Here is a 21,359-nt window from a genome sequence, read left to right on the forward strand (position 1 = left end):
AATTATCTTTGGATAATTATTGTTGATGGCTTCCACGGTAAAATGACATGGTGTAAGCACTTAATTATTAAAAAAAATTACTGTAGTAAATGATAAAACTATGAGAACTCATTTTGTTATAACAAATACAAAACTGCTTTATGGGACATCTTATTAAACTAATTTACGTGGTTTTAAAATTCACATAATGATTATTAAAACAATGCTAAATATGAAATGCAGTGATATGGAATTCTGGCAATCACTGTGGTACAATTGTATTTATTTATGTATTGCTATTACTGTATTGTTATGTATTGCTATCTTAATCTATTTGTTAGTTATGTTCATGAATAATTTACTAGGGCAAACCCTGCAACATCAAATCATGAAAAATAAGAATTTATATTTCATCACAGTGATTCACAATTACTTAACTTTTCATAAAAGTAACCAAACAGGTTTGTTGTTTTTTTTTTTAATTCTGTTAGTTGTTGAAGTTAAAAACAATATAATTATTTTAAATATTTACAAAAATGAAAAAAAATCTCATTCATAAGTTTTGCCAAAAAACAACAAAAAATTATTCGTTAAACATTGGAAAATAATTCTGCATTTTTTATCTACTAAAGAGAATATTTATTAAATAACTGAGACAACATAAATAAAAAAAAACTCCAAAAAAATTAAGTTTTGGAAGTAGCAGAAAATACAATCACAAACTTGCCAATGAAGAGCCTCTCGCTGAAATAATGGTTAATGACCTCATAAATTATTAATTTATGAAATAACAATTCTATAATTTAATAGTAACATATAACATTTCTAAGGCTTAAAAAAGTGGTGAGCATAATAATAAATATTTAACAGAAGGAAATGATGAAGTTGTGCTCTAAATAAACCTTCAGGCAATTTGTCTATTTATAAGTGCTAGTGATAGAGTTACGGTCAAACATATTTTTAATTTTTATGATTTTTTTTCAATAAGATTAGGTGATATTAAGTAGAATATTACATACATAACATTTTTTCATAATTATTTTCTTTTCAAAGTGGTAGAAAAGACCACAAAAATTAACATTTGCATCTCAGTGGGCTTTATAAATTTTTACCTTCTTTTAAATTACATCAATTTATAATTTATATAAACATTTATTTTCTTAAAAATCTTTAATGATTATGTTTGTTAATTTTGTAAATATGCAAATTCACTCATTATTATTATAAGATATTAGTTCATTTAGTTCCATATGTTTCTACTGTATTTTGCGCCAATTTATTATTATTATCAGTAAGGCTCATCACCTGAGAGGTATACGCTACACAAACTACTTTAAATATTAACTTTTGTTATTTATATTCTGTATAGTACACTGTACTTAATGAAAATTGAAAAATTCTCAAAAAATACTTTTCAACATGGATTTTGAAAAACCTTTTTCGACAATCATCAGTCAGCAATCTTCAGTGTCCCCTAGAAAAATGCTTATCATTTTGTTAATGCAATGAGACTACTCTGAGTTTATATGAGTTTATATTTATGGTACCCATAAATATAAATCCTGCAGATAAATATTTTAAGTAAATTAAAAATTGTCAATTTTTCATTTATGTAAACTTTTAAATGTTTGCCATTATTCCTACAAAATGTTCAACTTGATGTGACATGACTCATACAATATATACTGCCTGTTTAAAATATTTATTTCAGGACTAAATACATAAAATCCATCAAAAGAATAATTTAGAAGAGAATGTAGAGAGTAAATTAAAAAAAATTAAATAATTTAAAGAATATATATTTTAAAAAGAATATTAAAGAAATTTTTACATGATAGTGCACACAATTATATTATTGTATTTTAATTTTTTTTTTTCATTAAAAACTAAGTTTTTTTAACTATTCCCATATTTTGTTTTTAAAGTCTTCATGCATTAACAAACTCACACACACACACATACAAATATATATATAAACAAATAATAAATAAAAAACTAGAATTATTGCAGTTACATCAAATAGGTACAAAATACAGTAGAAACATATGGAACTAAATGAACTAATATCTTATAATAATAATAATAATAATAATAATAATAATTAGTGAATTTGCATATATACAAAATTAACAAACATAATCATTAAAGAATTTTAAGAAAATAAAATATTTATGTAAATTATAAATTGATGTAATGTAAAAGAAGGTAAAAATTTATAAAGCCCACTGAGATGCAAATGTTAATAATGCTACACCACTAATAATTTAAAAATTGTGATATTCATAATTAAAAAAATAATAAAATTATAATGATTTAAATTATATGTTTTCAGTATACATCACTCAACAGGTTGTTATAAATAAATCATGTCATTGAATATTACAATTAAAAATGTTTAGATAATAATAATACAGTATGACTTTAGTTTAACTCATAGATATACATACATGATTACTTTAGTAAAAAGGTTTATATGCATATTATAGCTAATACAACAATATTTAATCACTTTTCAGGTATACACAAAATGAGGGGCTCTTTACCTACTAGCTGAGCAGTAGCAGAATGAAGCTGTGTATAAGGAACTCGGGAGGGGTTTTTATTGATCGCTTGTTATACTCCCACTACTCTAGATCTCAAACCCCCACACCAAATAATGCAACAAGAAGGATGGAATTTGAAGTATTTAAAATATTTTAATAAAACAAAATACCATATTTTTATGTGGTAATACCTACTCATTTTTTTGTGGTTGATATTTCCACTGTATTACATATAGTAACGAAATAATAATAAATATTAAATTCTTAGACATATTGCTTAGAAAATAAATAAATAAAAATACAACAAAAACCAATTTAATCATATTTGTAAATTTTATTTAACAGGCTTCAAAATAAGGAAAATAATTTCAATTAATCCAATGTACATATACAAAAAGACTTATTTTTTAAATATACATGTTCAAGCTTTATCATGATCAAATACCCAAATTTTGATGAATTTTTATTGTATTTTTGATTAATTTCTCTAGTCATCCCACGGTACGTTTCATCCAAATAACACATAAAACATATGATGAAAGATTTTTTAAACAAAAAATTATGATTCACGCTACAAAAATGTGCTGTTAGATTTTTGTTTGGTGTCAGTAAATATAAATCATGTAGATTAATTTTGTAATTGATTAAAAATTCTGATATTTCTATACTGCAATTATAATTCTTTATTAATTTTGTGCTTCATAATATTGCTTTGATCAAAGATTTTTCCACAGTTTCCCTTGATCCTTCCTGTCAAATGGTGAAAAAATTACTTTTTCATTCGTCGAAGCATGCAATTTATTTGTTATTGTAAATATATTACCTTTCCAATGACAAACTGGACCAATCTAATAATTAATTTCTGTTTGCAATTTTTTCAGTTTGTTGTTATGAAGATTGACCTAATATCTACAACACATCTGAGAAGTCACCCCTCCTTGCAATTAACATGTTACCGTTTTGAAAGTTGTGCGGTATTTTTTTCCTAAAAAAATAATTTCTCTGCTGCAGTTGGTAACCCCTGCTTTCAAGATCACATAGGAAACTCACTCTCTTCTTTTAGTTGCAAAACCATGGCTGGTGTGAGCAAATGCGATTACAGAATTGAGGAGCGGTTATGACACATGGGGCAACAAAATGATAAATAATGAATACATTTCATGAATTTTTTTTAACAAAAATGCCTTATAAAACAACAATGCTTGATAGGGAAACATATGCATTTCCTTCCGGCAGTGTTAAAGACAGTCTCCATATAGTAAAAAAAAAAAAAAAATGCGATTCCAAATATGTACTGCCATCACAGATTCTCGCTTGAACAGTCTCTAAGGCATGATATGAAATCATCGACTAACTTTTGTGAATGAATTATAGACGGGGAACAGCATGTTTGCAGCTTGCCATCCTTTATTAGCATAATATCCAAGTGGGTTGTCTCACACAGTTGTTGTTTTCTGATGAATCTGTAATTTTGTCGCAATTTATGCAACAGGAATGTGGTTTTCTGGGTTAAGGAGAATCCTCAATTTGTATGAAAGTCAGAAAGGAATTCATAACACATTATATGAGCAGGAATGACATGCAATACTTAAACTATTTTTTTTTTTGACGAGTACATGAATGTGATTCTTACTTGCAAATATTGGAAAGTTGGTTGATATAACTTTAAGAGAAAGGTAAATTGGATCGTGCATAGATGCAACAAGACAGGGATCCAGCTCATTTTGTTCTTTGAGTGCGCTATTTCCTAAATGAACAATTTCCCGGCTGCTGGATCGACCATAATTCACAAGCATCACCACAAAACTCCAACCTTACCAAACCCAACAACATTTATGACATATGTACCTATGGTTTGGCTTGAACCAAAGGATCATACAACCGATTGTTAGTTTTGTTTAACAAGTGTGTCTGGAATTTCTAAAAAATCTAACATACTGTAAAATATCCTTCATTATAATTTGCAATCAAGCCTGTACCTCACAGTGAAATTATTTCAGTTCCTGAGCCATCTGTGAATGTCCGTTTCGAAAGCAGCGATGAAGAATCACAGTACTGAAGAAGACAATAATGATTTTGATTTTGAATTATCTTTCAATAAACCACATCTTATAACACAAGGTGAATTAAATGGCTTGGTTAGGGATTTAAATTTATCAAAAAATCAAGCTGAACTGTAAAGATCAAAACTACGAGGTTAGAATTTACTTAAAATATACAAAAATTTTGGGCTTTTGAAGCCGATATAAAGAACTTTCTCAGTTCTTTATTGATGAAAATAATTTGGTTTATTACACAAATATTGATGAGCTTATGTTGCACTTAGGACAAGTTCATAAATCTGAGGACTTGTGCTTTTTCATAGATTCATCCAAGTATGGTTTAAAAGTGGTTCTACTACACAATGGTAACAAATATCCTTCGATACCAATCGCGTATGGTATTAATTTGAAAGAGACATATGATGTGATGAAAGATATTCTTGAAAAAATAAATTATAAAAAACATAGTTGACACATATGTGGTGATTTGAAAGTTATAGCTATTATGTTAGGCATGCAGTTAGGCTATACTAAAAAACATGTGTTCTTTGTGAATGAGACAGCCGAGCTAGGGATAAACATTATGTTACCAAAGAGTGGAAGAAATGAGACAACTCCAAATGGGAAAAATATTTATCATGACTAGCTCTTATTTGAACCCAAAAACACATTTTTACCCCCTCACCATATCAAGCTAGGATTAATGAAACATTTTGTAAAAGCCATGAAGAAGAATGATCCTGGATTTTTATACAACACGCAGAAATTTCTGAATGTAAGTGAAAGAAAAATTAAAGAAGGAATATTTATTGGTCCTCAAATGAGAGAGATGGTCAAAGATGATGTATTTAGTGCAGTTTGGACTTCATTTGAAGACATTTGCAGAAATTTTCTCGGCAAACAAAAATCCAACAATTAACACGATACTGTTGATCAACTTCTTTCATACATAGCTATGGGATGTAATATGTCTTTGAAAATACATTTCCTCCACTCACATCTGGATTTTTTCCTGGACAACCTTGATGTAAGTGACGAACACTGTGAACGTTTCCACCATGACAGTTCGGTGATGGAAAACTGCTATAAAGGGAAATGGAATATTAACATGTTAGCCGATTACTGTTGGACATTAATTCAGGATTTGCCTGAGGCTATTTATAAAAGAAAACCGCCAGCGAAATCATTCTAACACCGGTATGGCCATGCAAAATAATAAATTTTATAGATTTTAACTATATTTTCCCTTAATTTATTTAAAACTAAGGGTGATAGAAAAATTGTATTTACAGATCTGTAATGTACGCAAAAAAGTAATTCAAGAAATGGTATCATACTTGGAGAAAAATTAAAAAAATTTTTTTTGTCTATCAGTGTTATCAGTTACTAAAAAATTTCTTCGTGTCAAGAAATCATTAATAAAATTCATTTTAATTTTCATTGGTAGTAACTCTAAAAAAATAAAAATTAGAGTATAATAAAAGTATTATTTTTATTCATTTAAATATATTTACTTTTTTGGACAATTATTTTTTTAACATTTATTTTACATTTAGAAAGACTTAAAAAACTCCTCATATAAAAAAAGCTATCCACTAGGTGGGAAATCTGCACCTTAAGTGATAAAAAAATCCAGAGGAATGACTTAACAAGTAAGAGCTAAGATTTTATCATTAATAATTAAGGAAGAATTTGGATTTATTGTGACAAAAAATATTTTCACTACAAAATGGAAGCTTTGTATGAATTGCATTGTTTTTGCCATGTAAAAGTGTATTAATATGTTGTTGGGAAGGAGGTTAGTAACATTTTATGAATTTTTTTTTTTTTTTAATAATCTAAAAAACATGCACAAATAAAGTTATTCCTGAATTCCAATCTGCTATAAGTTAAACCACTCAAACAATACCCAACTAAATTTTAGTATTCTTGACTTAACGTACTTCAAAATGCTGAGCTACAAGAAAAAGATAAGTGGAATTGTGTTTTTTTTTACAATCAGACATTCCTTTTGTTATAAATAATAATTCACAAGAAATTAAAATAACTAACTAAGTAAGCTTGTTAAATGAGAAAAATTAAACTAGTAGGTCAGATGAGAATAATTTACTAGTAATTAAGGATGTTGTAAATCAAGTTGGGAAGTAGAACAAAAAACAATTATATATAATAAAGCTTACTCTAAAGCTGGTAAAAAAGAAATAATATCAAGAGAAGACTAATTTAACATCACAAAAATTTCTGAAACAAAAATAAAAAAACTATTGCTTGAAAAGTGCATAAAATATTTTTATATAATCTGAATTATCAGATGTTCTTCTGGTTGCCCGGTCTTAACTACTGCCACAATGGAATCATTAATCAAAAGGAAAAAAGAAAAAGAACAACCGGTTTTGTGTAAAAATTGTTTCAAATTATTTAAATTATTTAAAATTCTTGCATAAAAAAAATCTTTTAATATGAATATAGTAGAATCCCTAGTTAAAATTTTAAAAAGTAATATTAAAATTATTTCATTTTTTTCTTCAATTTTGAATGTTTTAAATTTTTTGCTAAAATACATCCATCCCCTAATAAAAAAATTCTGATATGGATACTACATGACTTCCTTGTACGTCTATTCAATTACATATAAACATTTTTTAAAATGAACAGCACATAACATTTTATTTCATTAATAACTTCTAACATTTTTTCATATTTTTTTATTGTTATTATTGAATTATTTATTGTAAAAAAATAATGATCGTGTTCTATGAGCACAATATCTGTGGTAGTATTTCTGCCTACCCTATCTCTTTTGTGGGGGAAGGATATAGGGTCTTGCCAAATTATCTATAGTACAGTTGTGTATCCACATGCTACATAATTTCACATATGATTCAGGGTGTTCCTGTATCAAACCTGTGTCAGTTTTGTGATGGCCCTTTAATTTTGGATAGTTAGTGTGCTGCAACTTAAGTAACATTTAAGCAGGTTATTAAAAATTTTTAAATAAGTTAAATTTTAAAGTAGTGTTCCTATCTTAGATAAACTTTGCATGATTTTCTAAGGGAATGTGGTTAGATTAGCCTGCTGCTTGGAGGAGTGGTCCTTCAAGTGATGTTGCTTGTTTTTAATATAGATCTTAATATAGACCCCTTTTCTTTAATCTTGATCTCTTTTATATTTCCAGTTCTGTAAGTGTAAATCTAATTTCTAGATCCATGCTGAGGATGTCTCAAGACCTGAGATATCTGTTTTGCCCTTAAAGCAAAATGGTAACCGTTTCATTTACCATACAACTTAATAAAATACTAAGCTTGTCTGATTAAATATTTCTGTTAAAATGAACCATGAAATTTTATATTTTTATTTTCCTAATCTGTGCATTGCAATCTATTTAACAGTAAGCAGCCTCCCCACAGCCCAATGAGACAAGGATGATGTGTATGACTTGTAAATGAGGTGTAGTCTTGTACAGACTCAGCCCAGCCGTTCCTGAGATGTGTGGTTAATTGAATCCCAACCACCAGAGTACACATGTATCAAATCAGCTGTTAAAAACTGATTTGCGACAAGCATGTAAATTAACAAAAAAAGTTTATCAAAAGACCACATTTAAGTGTTAGTTTTGTCAGAATAAATGTCAAAGTCTATTTATTATCTAGAAAAGCTGGACTTTTGTTAAATATTCTCCAACTAACAGCCAATACCACAATCATAATAACGTTAGATTAAATAATATTATGCGTATGTTATTCATTATGATTACATCATTATAAATAAATATTACATTGTTGCTTATATATATTTTCTTCAAAAGTTTATCATTTCTTGGGGCTCCTACAAAAGAAAACTTTTTGTTATTTTTTTTACCTCTGGGTCCGCAGTCAAGCAATTCATTCTGCAGAGGATGAGATGAATATTTTGTATTATGTGTGAAAAATGTATTGCCTGTCGGGATTTGAACCCAGGACCTCCGGGTGAAAGAGATGCTACCACCCTCAAAAGAAAGCTGCTAGATTTTATTAGTTTGATAAGTAGGAGAGTGACGTATTTTTTACATCAAACAACTATCTATTTTATTTAAATTAAAGTAATAACTAATGATTTATAAGTTGCCATTCTTCATTCAGAACTGAAGAAGAATTATGAATTTTAATTGTGCCCATTATCATGATTTCCCATTTTCAGAATTTGTCTTTTTTTCTTGAAAAAGATTACTTACGATTGGCAACCTGGTTTAACAATATTTGCAAAATGAACTTAATTTTATCAGGCATAGCATTTTATATAATTGTAAGTTTTAACTGTTACTTGGAATATATTTATACCAGTTGACATCCCTTGTTAAAATGTCGATTTTGATACTTGCTTTCCAGTACTTAATTAATGTCTCTTTTCTGATCATTTTTAATTTACATGCTCAGAGTTTATTTTATCAAAAATATTTAGTCAGACAAAATAATATTTGAAACAACTTTCCTTGGAATTTTTTTGCTTTGTTTCAGGAATTCCACTTTTCTTCTAGCAAAAACAGTATGTTTACTGTAATGTTGAAAAATTTTGGTTTTCAGATTTCAATGGAAATATCCATTTTGACCATCCCTGAATCCATTTTGACTAGTTTTGGCATGATGTCTGTACACATGTATGTTTAATGTATGTATTTTGCATAACTAAAAAACTATTAGCCGTAGAATGTTGAAATTTTGGATTTATGACAGTCACAGCATCTAATTGTGCACCTTCCCTTTTGATTGCAATCGAGTGGACCAAAAGTGTGCAAAAAAGCTCAAAATCCAAAAAAGATTGGATTTTGGATATTTTTTTAACTGCAATAGCCCTCATTGAGAGCTTTTCAACGATATATCATAAGTAGTATTTATTTTCATAGATTCCAGAGTTAGAGCCAAATGAAATCTTAATTAATGATATATTTGGTCTTACAAGGCGAAGGCACATCAGTTCAAATCCGACTTAATCTCTTCTTTTTTTTTTAATTTAAATAAATTGATTTATTAATAATTAATTGCTAACCTCTGATTGTAAAAATATTTTTACAATAAATAATTCAATAATATCAAAAAAAATATGAAAAAATGTTAGAAGTTTTTAATGAAATAAAATTTTATGTGCTGTTCATTTTAAAAAATGTTTATATGTAATTGAATAGACGTACAAGGAAGTCATGTAGTGTCCATATCAGAATTTTTTTATTAGGGGATGGATGTATTTTAGCAAAAAATTTAAAACATTCAAAATTGAAGAAAAAAATGAAATTATTTTAATATTACTTTTTAAAATTTTAACTAGGGATTCTATATTCATATTAAAAGATTTTTTTATGCAAGAATTTTAAATAATTTAAATAATTTGAAACAATTTTTACACAAAACCGGTTGTTCTTTTTCTCTTTTCCTTTTGATTACTGATTCCATTGTGGCAGTAGTTAAGACCGGGCAACCAGAAGAACATCTGATAATTCAGATGATCAAAATATTACTAACCTCCTTCCCAACAACATATTAATACACTTTTACATGGCAAAAACAATGCAATTCATACAAAGCTTCCATTTTGTAGTGAAAATATTTTTTGTCACAATAAATCCAAATTCTTCCTTAATTATTAATGATAAATGTAAGCTTAAAAATATTAAATGGAGTTGTAAACCTTCAACCTATTGATTTTTTAAATTGTTTTATTCAAATTATTAAGGTAGAAGAATTTTCTCCATGATATCAAATTCATCCGCTCTTTACCTTAATGAACAATTATTCCAATTGGCCAATGTTATTCTGATATTCAAAGTATTAAGTATCATGTAAAAATTCTAGAAAATTCATTGGAAATTTAAGATAAAAAAATATATTATAATCCATAAAATCTTAGCTCTTACTTGTCAAGTCATTCCTCTGGATTTTTTTTATCACTTAAGGTGCAGATTTCCCACCTAGTGGATAGCTTTTTTTATATGAGGAGTTTTTTTTAAGTCTTTCTAAATGTAAAATAAATGTTAAAAAAATAATTGTCCAAAAAATTAAATATATTTAAATGAATAAAAATAATACTTTTATTATTCTCTAATTTTGATTTTTTAGAGTTACTACCAATGAAAATTAAAATGAATTTTATTAATGATTTCTTGACACGAAGAAATTTTTTAGTAACCGATAACACTGATAGACAAAAAAAATATTTTTAATTTTTCTCCAAGTGTGATACCATTTCTTGAATTACTTTTTTGCGTACATTACAGATCTGTAAATACAATTTTTCTATCACCCTTAGTTTTAAATAAATTAAGGGAAAATATAGTTAAAATCTATAAAATATATTATTTTGCATGGCCATACCGGTGTTAGAATGATTTCGCTGGCGGTTTTCTTTTATAAATAGCCTCAGGCAAATCCTGAATTAATGTCCAACAGTAATCGGCTAACATGTTAATATTCCATTTCCCTTTATAGCAGTTTTCCATCACCGAACTGTCATGGTGGAAACGTTCACAGTGTTCGTCACTTACATCAAGGTTGTCCAGGAAAAAATCCAGATGTGAGTGGAGGAAATGTATTTTCAAAGACATATTACATCCCATAGCTATGTATGAAAGAAGTTGATCAACAGTATCGTGTTGATTGTTGGATTTTTGTTTGCCGAGAAAATTTCTGCAAATGTCTTCAAATGAAGTCCAAACTGCACTAAATACATCATCTTTGACCATCTCTCTCATTTGAGGACCAATAAATATTCCTTCTTTAATTTTTCTTTCACTTACATTCAGAAATTTCTGCGTGTTGTATAAAAATCCAGGATCATTCTTCTTCATGGCTTTTACAAAATGTTTCATTAATCCTAGCTTGATATGGTGAGGGGGTAAAAATGTGTTTTTGGGTTCAAATAAGAGCTAGCTCATGATAAATATTTTTACCATTTGGAGTTGTTGTCTCATTTCTTCCACTCTTTGGTAACATAATGTTTATCCCTAGCTCGGCTGTTATCTAATATGAGAAAGCTGTTTTTAGTTTACGGAAGGCCTCTTCAACGTGAGGGTGATCCTGAGCGGCAGGCAGTACTTACTGGCCAATATAGGGATCGGAGATCCAACTATTTTCATAAAGTTTGGAGAGACTTTACGAAAGAGGGACTCGTAACGTTTTTTTGTGAACGACCAGGGAAGCAAGAATCCCTGGGAAGTGATATATAGGATTCTATGACTTTAACGTAGAAAGGACTTTCTTCTGTCCGCTCTCTCTCGAACCGGCAGGGCGTAGTTTCGGATATCTTCAGAATTTTACGCACACTACTAGACGATCTTCTGCCTGGTGATAGCGAAGCTGCAGAGACCGTATACCTGCGGTCTGAGGGTACGGCGTTAAGTCATTCTGTTTCGCAGAGATACATTATCTGCGGAGACTGCTGAGGAAGAGGTGCGTCGGGCTATCTGTAGTCTTGGTAGACGTAAGGTGCTTGGCTTTGATGGACTGCCGGTTGAACTCCTTGTTCGCTCAGCTGGAGTTAATGTGAGAATTATCAAACGAATATTTAATAAATTATTGTTTGGCGGGTTCTTCCCATTGTGCTGGAAGAAAGGGATTGTAAAAACGTTGTTTAAGGGAGGGGACAAGAATCCGACTGTTAGTTCATTACACCTACCCCTGACGTTGCTACCGGTTATCGGCAAGTTCTTTGAAAAGGTATTATTTCTTTTAAGGCTGGCCACTGGGTTGCTGATGAAAAACCAGTACGAGTTTCCCCCCGGAAAAGGCACCGGGATACCATACCTCGTGTGATGAGTGTAGTGTCGACCAGTGAAGCGGAATATGTCTTGGGGTTCTTCCTAGACATTTCCAGGGCGTTTAACAATCTGTGGTGGCCCTCTGCCATTTTCCAATTACAGAGGCGAGGATGGACTGAAAATGAACTGCAGGTGTTGATAAGTTATTTCAGTCATCGGGATGTATTGCTCCGCTAGGGCAGCCATGAAGTAAAAGAGACACTGTCTAAGGGTTATCCGCATGGCAGTGAGTTGGGTCCTCTCTTGAGCGTGGTGGAATTTGACTCTTCTGAGGCTGATGTTGCCCAGTTGATGTCTTGTTGTGGCCTATGCAGACGTCGGGTTTCTGCTGACCGAAGGATGCTAACGGAGGGAGGTCGGAATGCTCAGGGGCACTCGTGCATACAAAGTGCTTGCAGCTGCAGACTAATCAACATAAGATGACTTGACTTTTAGCCCGGAGAAGACCACGATGATGCTCCCCAAAGGCCGTTTAGCGAAAAGTCGGCGAGTTCGAATATAGGTGCCTGAATAAAGTACAATAAGGTTCAGAAATACCTCGGGGTGTATCTTGATGAGTAATTTCAACTAAAGAGACACCTCCAGTATGTCGCAGAAAAGGTCAGCAGCGCCTTTTTTGGGATCCAACTTATGGTCAATCCGGATCGGGGTCTCAATTTTAGGACTCTAAGCATCCTTAACAAGGGCTTATGCGAAGCAATTATGTTGTATGTTGCGCCAGTTTGGGCGGATAGGATGAAATTCCGTAGATATAGAGATATATTATTGAAAGCCCAACGACTATTACTGTTGAAGGTAACGGGTAGTTACCGGACGGTGTCACAGGAGGTGGTCTTGGTGATAGCGAAAGTGAAACCGGTTGATATTCTAGCTCTTAAGATACTGGAGCGGTATGTTGCTAGGAAGTTGGGTGAGTTGACTTTCGAAAAGCTTTTGGATATCGAGCAACACGGTTGTGATATACGGCAGACTAGATGGGATAAGACTATTGATGGGCGATATACCCAGGATCACTTCCCAGACATTAGAGGTTTTCGGGGTGCCTCGTGGGTTTCCCCTAACAAGTAAGTAACTCAGTTTCATACCGGTCATTGGGCCTTCACGCGTACACTGGCTAGGTTCGGCCTAGTGGAATCGAGTCTGTGCCCCCAATTTAGGGCGCAGGACGATGCCTTCCATGTGTTTTAAGAGCGCGCCAAATACGATCTGGAGAGCATCGCAGTAATTTGTCGACTGGATACCGTCGGAGCAACGCTTGACATAAGTCAAAACTGGAAGGACCGGGCTGAATGGTCAGTGGTTGCAGAATTTCTGTACTATTTGATTAGGGAACGGATTACAGTGCGAATCTAGGGTACTGCGCGTGATCTTATTCCCGCTTACTTATTTTAGTAACGATTTCTTCTTTATGTTGTTTTTGTTTTGTTAGTTATATCGTTTTGGTTGCTTTGTTATTAGTTTTATTTTCGTGCTTTTGTTTTAGCGTTTTTCCGCATTTGTGTCGCATGTGAACTCACTTTACCTTTCAGTTCCTTCGACGTCTATTAGTTTTCAGTCTTGCTTGAGACTACAGATGTTTAGAAACGTGTTTTGTTATTTTTAGTAATAGTTACACCGATGAGAATGTCGCTTGTGGCATTCGCACCGGTGGCATCCTGGCCGGGACGACTGAGAGATGTGATATACCGAGGTTTAAAAGATGACCTTCGGTAATGCCCATCAGGGCTAGGTTCGTAGGGGGTGATTGGAGGTTGTATTCCCCTAGGGGATCAGGATGGGTCATAGGTTTCTTGTGTTTTATGACTTGAAAAATCGAATAAAACTGGTTTCATAACTATCTCCCGTAGTTTTCATGACAACAAATGTAAAACGGCAAACCTTTTGGACGAAAAGGACGTTTTTAGATTTGAAATAAAATGACTTTGTTACATGACTAATAGATGCGTAAATTTTATTATCAAAACTTGTAGAGAAATTAATCCATAGAAAACCGATGTAACAAAATCTGTGGGAAAAACAATAAATCTAGACTTTTGAAAAATTAACATGTAAAATACTATTATTCAGTTTAAAAAAAAAAAATTACTGTGGTTTATACAGTAAATTTACAACAATTGCTCGAAAATTCCACCTTTGACATCGATACACTTTTCAACTAACATTCTCTGTCACCAACCTAACAATATTTTGGCATTCCTTGATAAGGTATTGAGAATTCGAGCGATGAGTTCATCGCTTTTTACTTGTATACCTCACATTTCATTATCCCCATAAACGCTATTACAAGGAAGTAAGGTCCGGTGATCTAGGTGGCCAATTTATCGGCCCTCTACGTCTACCATTAAATTTTTTCATCTAAGAATTATCCTACTTCATTCGTGAATTGTGATGCTGCTCCATTAAGTTTGCAGTAAGTTTCAATTTGTTTGGTCGGTGAAAAGTTTTAAAGCACTAAGAAATTCATTGTTTAAAACTTTCAATTAATTTCTCCCCGTGACATGTTTTAGGATGAAAGGGCGTATTAATTCGTTATCGAACATGCTACACAAAACGTTCACTGAAAATCATGCTGGAAATTTGATTCAACTACAGCATGTGGGGATTTTCTTCAGACCACCGATGTGAATTCAGAGTGTTTTTTTATACAATTACAGGTAAAAATAGTATTGTATTAACGGAATTAAGTAGTAATTATTGTTAACCTACTGACAAAGCTGGAATCGTTACCAAGCTGACGACCACCATGTTTGGTAATTGTATAGCTTGGTCGTCACCAAACTGTAGGTGCAAAACTTTGTGAACATGACAAGGACGCAGTCCGTGAGCATTTACACTCATACATATCATCCTCATTCATCCTCTGAAGAATTATCTAAACGGTAGTTACCGGAGGCTAAACAGGAAAAAGAAAGAAAGTCCGTGAGCATTTAACGTCCATACTGTACTTTGTGGAATGTTGAGTCGTGTAGAAATTGTTCGCGTGCTCGTTATGCGACTAAGCTTTACCACCAGAAGAATTTTTTCCCTTTAATTAACATGTAGCGGTTGACGTTCATATGAAACATGAGCGCTGGGAAGTATATCATTCTCACGAAGATTATTAAATATTTAACAAAATACTTTACGGTTTGCAACTACTCGTCCTGGACATCTACATCGGTTTTTCCACAGCAAAATCCGTACACAAAAAATCAAATCAGCGTATTCTGCACAATTGAAGAAACGGTATTTTTCAAAACAAAAAAATTGGAAACGCATTTTCCCATTTTTAAATTAAGATTCGATTGGAAAAATGTAGGTACAGTTTAAGAGTATAATAAACATAAAATCACTACATAACTTAATCCTCAAAAGTAATTAAAACAATCAAATTAAGTCAAAAACAACTAAACCGTCTAATGTTTATTAATAACATGCTCCACAATTTTATGACAAGGAATAATATTCTAATTAATTTCGAAGCATGAACCTAATTTTTTAAAGGTCTAAATTTATTGCCCTAAAATAGCTGTTTTTAATTTTTACAAATTCATAACATTTTTTTTTTTTTTTTTTTTATGTTCATTACTTGTTTTTGAAATCTTTATTTCATCAATTTTCTCAGAATTAAATTTTCTACAAGTTTTGATAATAAAATTTACGCGTTTATTAATAATTTAATAAATTTATTAATGAAGTTACTGTACTTCAAAACTAAAAACAGGTGAATTTTTCGCCACGTAAGTTTTCCGTTTTACGTTAGATATTGTAAAAAGTACAGTCGATCTGTATCGACTGTTCCAGAACTGTTTCTGGAACCGGTTTTATTCGATTTTTCAGTTTAAAAAGCGTCATAAAAACCATTAAGTTTATCCCCCTCATTATATAACACCTTAAAAATTTCAGTATGATCTCATTTCACCGGCTCTGAAGTCCCAGCGAATTTTTTAGCTGGCCATAACTCGATAACAAAGCGCTTTCGCTTTGGGAATACATTTCTATGAAATTTTTTCCTTATTTCAAGCTCTAGAATCAGTTTTCAAATTATTTCCTTTTCCTACTGTATTTACAAACTAACATGATCGTTAGATAAAGAGTTCCTGTTTCGCAAAGTAAGTTGTAAGTTAACAAAACTGATAAGTGGAAACTTTTGTGACCAATTTTTTTTTATCCTAAGAACTATAGAAATTTTCCAGATATTTCTCAGAATTATTATTTACCATAATAGTCAGGAAAATGAAAATAAATGATATTTAAATACAAGATATTCAATACGTGCATATTTCTATTAGCGTAGTCCTAATCGCACCAGTAAAGAAAAAACAGCCGGTTTATTGGTTCATTAAATATAACTAATGCATTCCAACGATGAAAAAACCGGTTAAAGGTACTATTTAATAATGTATAATTATTTTCAACGCAGACACAGGAAATTATCATTACGTAACAAATATTACCGGTTTTTTTTTATTTTATCAACAGCAATACGATAAAAGTACGTGAAATGAATTTAAATATAAGAACGAATGATTACATAATGCAATGTGAATTATAAATATAAAACTGGAATCGTTAAAAGATAATAAAAAAAAACATTGCTGAAGTGTTTAAATCGCAAAAAAAATATAAAAATAAGTTCAGTCCTGCAATAAAGCCAATCTCTTCTTTTAAGATATAATAAAACGTTAAAAAGATTCAAATGAAAGTATTTAGGGTTATTTTCACACAAAACATTTAGTAGACAGTTGAAACAGAAACAATTGAAAAAAAAAATCATATTTAACCATACACTCCGTTACCTTCTGAAAAATCTTTTAACCGTTTTCAATTCTAATAAAGGTTCATTTAGAGAAATAAAATGTCAACCGAATGTATATCTGGGACACTAAATCTTGACTGCTAATGATAATGTCTATCACCACGAACTTCCATAAAAGGATTGAAAATTGTTCTCAACTTGACAATGTCAAATGCTCAGAACAAAAAAAAAAAAAAAAAAATCGAAATTAAAACATTTATAGTTGAAATACTCAAATGTTGAAAAATTTACACGAATTAAATTTTCAGGGGCGACGAGTAAAATGTTCATAAAATCAATCCCTTTCGACATATTTTAACATGTCTCTCTTAATATTAATTTACTTTCTTATCCCATATTTAATAAAAATATGTACGCTACCGTACAAAATTTCGTAATCTTAAATAAAATCGTTTTAAGTATAAATCCAAATAAGAAACTAATATACGTACAATCCCACAAAAACACGTTAAGAAATCTCAAAAAATTATGAAAAACAAAACTCCGGGGATGGGTAGTCATTTTTTGACCGCCAGCACCACTTCCACCTATTATGTAATAATAAAATAATCTAATGTGGACAACACATAACTTCCTTATACGCCTATTAAATTACATTTAAACATTTTTTTTTTTTTTTTTAATGAAAAGTACATAAAATTTTGTTTCATTAAAAACCTCTGATATTTTCTCATATTTTTTTTCTTTTTGTTACTGAATTATTATTCATCGTAAAAGTTTTTTTTTTTTAGAATGAGAGGTTAATAATAATTATTAATAAATCAATATATTTAAAATAAAAAAAAGGAGATAAAGTCTAATTCGAACCGATTTGACTTCCCCAACGATCTAAATATTTGATTAATTAAAATTTTATATCGCTATAACTTTGGAACCAATGAAAATTAGTACCATGATATATTATTGAAAATCTCTCAATGAAGGCTTATTACTGCAGTTAAGAAAAAGTCCAAAATTCAGATTTTTTTGATTTTGGGCATTTTTTGGACACTTTTGATTCAATCGATTGCAATCAAAAGGGAAGATGGACAACTAGATGTTACAACATTCCTAAATCCAAAATTTCCTACGGCTAATCGTTTTTGAGTTTTTCGAGATACATTCGTACGTACATACGTCACGCCGAAACTAGTCAAAATGGATTCAGGAATGGTCAAACGTTGAAAACTGGAAACTGAAATTTTGTTGCGATCTTAAATTTTACTTCCTTTACTTCATACAAGGAAGTAAAAATGTTTAAAATACCCTTCATAGAAAGTATATGAAAATTACAATAGATTATATCTTCTTGGTATGTTACGTTAATTCTCTCAGATTTAAATTTATTTGAACTAAACGTGAAAAATTAGAACAAAAAACTTTTTAAATGACCTCATTTGTTTGTTTTTTTTTTAATCGTTTTGTGAATTTTAAATTTCCGTAAGTTCATCAAGAGATACATGTATCTAAAAAAAAAATTGAATGTTTAAATAACAAATAATTAAAAAAAAAAAAAATATTTAGGTATTTAAAAAGTTTCCCGACATTAGAATTACAAACGTACTATTTCAGCATGTAGAAAAAAATCAGAAATTAAAATCTCAATATTTTATTTTACGATATAAATGAAATCAAAAAAAAAAAAAAAATTCAAAACATTCTGACTTTTCTTAACACACATATGTGTAACCTAATTTGATTCAACAAGTAATGGTAGATCAAAAATAAAAATAAAAGTATCGATAAAACTACGACACTGATACAGTAATAATTTTTAACTCAGAAAAGCATCATAAGTAAAAATATAGTTTAAAAAAAATTGTTAATATTACAAACTAACCTGAAAAAAGAATAACCTCGCACAAAATACACAGAACGTATAAACACCACCACGAGTAAAAATACAACTCTAACAAGCACCAGGTAAAGAAAGACTATTACTGGAAGTTACAGTGACCTTCTCCCAAGCAGCTGTCCGCGTGGCACGGCAAGCAAGGTTCTTTACCATTCACTCTCACACCATTTGATCGATCACTGAATTGGAACGTATTATAGTACAATTTTAATTCGTACAACTATATTTTTATAAACAATATATATAATCAGAACCTTATTATAAACAACACAATTCTCCCACTATTAATTTCTTTATTTTAAAATTTCCTTCACTCAGCTAGCGGTTATTAACAGTACTAGACTAATATGGAAAATCAGCATTACTACTTCGCCAACGTAAAATTTATTTTAAATCACAGGCTTTGTAAAATATATTTTACAATTTTAAACGATATGAAACATTTCGCTTTTACATAAAATAAATATATGTTTTCTACAGATATTTACGCCGTGCAATATTATAGGCTAAATGCCATTATCATAAAATAGCTGTAGGCGGCGACCTGATATGAGCGACTTGAAAAGTCACTCCCAAAAATGGCATGGACATTTTCAAAAAGAAACAAGCATCCTAACCAAGGAAAAGCGAGTGAATAATTTCACACAGTGTTCTGAAGTTGTATGTCAGATTAAGCATTATTTTAAGACGTAGAATTGAGTTTGTAGCCTCAATATAAATAGGAGATGAATATAATGCCGTTCAGGTTGAGTGGGTTGGTCTGAGATGCGTTTCTTTTAATCTAATCTACGGAGATCTCTAGTAAAGGGAGGTGTATATATATATATATATATATATATCAAATAAAAGAATGTGGAAAAAATACTAACTAGTCAAACAGAAGGGGTCAAAAACGGGGAATGAAACAGAAGTAGATGTAGATTTGAAATTCTTTTTAAGGTATTACGACACCTTAGGATAATTTTTTTCTAAACATCCCTAAAAGGATAGAAAAAGTGGAACCGATTTTTCAAAACCAGTGTTCTAATCCTATGTTTGATATCAAACACTGGAATTTTTCAGGAACATTCATTTCAAATTTAGGAACGTTTTTTAAAAACCAGTTTCCATATGTTCTCCGAACCTGATATAACATAAGCTTGAAATTCAACACCGATAATTACAGATATTAAAAAAAAAAATTACAAAAATATATTTGAGTGCAATAAAAAATAATTTTTAAAAAAAGCTTTTATTTAAGTAATATTAATATTAACATTAATAAAAAAAGGAAAAAAATTATAAAAACCCTCTAAAATGTAAAAAATACGAACGAATTAAATCAAATCGAGAATTTTAAACAAAAAAATACAATATATTAACAAATATAAAAATGCACTGAAAAGTAAACAATTAATTATATAAATATATAATAAATAACCAATAAATAAATGTAATATTTATTAAATTTTAAAATTAAAAGTAATGAAAATATTTAGTTAAATAAAAGCGTGGCGCAGTTTTTTTATAATTTATTTAAAACAACACAACATTTATTTTTACAACAATTAATTTTCATTTTCAATAACGACGCGAGGAGGCGGAAAGGTCTGCCATTCCGCACCGGAATGGTGCGGTTTCAGTAATTCATAGGAAGATTGCAGGAAAATTTCTAGATGTTATATTGGTATCCCTGAAAGCCTCCGACCCAAAAGTTTGTTTATCAGCAGTTGTAACCACAACGTCAGTTCTTGTATTGTTGTTGCGGTGAGTTTAGCGAGTTACTATGTTCTCGGATAAAGACAAAGCAAAGTGTGTTTTATTGATGGCCGAATTATAATCCGTAATTTTAGTTCAACGTGCGTTTCGACGTGAATTCGGAAGAGATCCAGCACACAAAAATAACATAACATGTTGGTTCAAACGATTCGAAAAAACCGGATCGGTTAAGAAACAGAAATCAACCGGCAGACCAAGTGTACCGGACGAAACGGTTGAACTAATTAGACGATCGGCAATTAGAAGTCCTGGGAAGTCCATCCCCCGTCGAAGCGTCGAATTAGGTATTCCAAAATCAACAGTTCACAAAGTTTTACAAAAAAAAAAACTGAAATTACACGCTTATAAAATTCAGATACTGCAGGAATTGAAACCCGATGATGGTGTAAAACGTTACAATTTCGCTGTTGAAATGCTGAACAGAATAAGTGAAAACGAATCATTTTTAGACGATATAATTTTTACAGACGAAGCTACATTCCATGTGAATGGATATGTTAACAGACACAATTCACGAATATGGGGCTCTGAAAACCCACACGTAATTATCGAGAAACAACGCGATTCGCCTAAAGTTAATGTTTGGTGTGGTGTGATGAAAAATCGTGTAATAGGGCCTTTC

The 21,359-nt window shown here is 30.6% G+C and overlaps 1 protein-coding gene across 5 annotated transcripts in view; it reads right to left on the minus strand.

Annotated features, from left to right (window-relative positions):
- The window catches only part of LOC142317318 (transmembrane ascorbate-dependent reductase CYB561), a 185,175-nt gene that overhangs the window by 24,187 nt on the left and 139,629 nt on the right, over window positions 1-21,359 (minus strand). Inside the window, exon 1 of one of the 5 annotated variants that reach the window (XM_075353764.1) lies at window positions 18,965-19,122. The exons of the other annotated variants lie outside the window; for them this stretch is intronic. The gene's annotated coding sequence lies outside the window, so the exon portion shown is untranslated. Of the gene's footprint in view, window positions 1-18,964; window positions 19,123-21,359 lie in introns of those variants that run through there. 5 annotated transcript variants of the gene reach the window in all.

This window comes from Lycorma delicatula, chromosome 1 (genome assembly GCF_047948215.1).
Source record: "Lycorma delicatula isolate Av1 chromosome 1, ASM4794821v1, whole genome shotgun sequence".
Taxonomy (NCBI): Eukaryota; Metazoa; Arthropoda; class Insecta; order Hemiptera; family Fulgoridae; genus Lycorma; species Lycorma delicatula.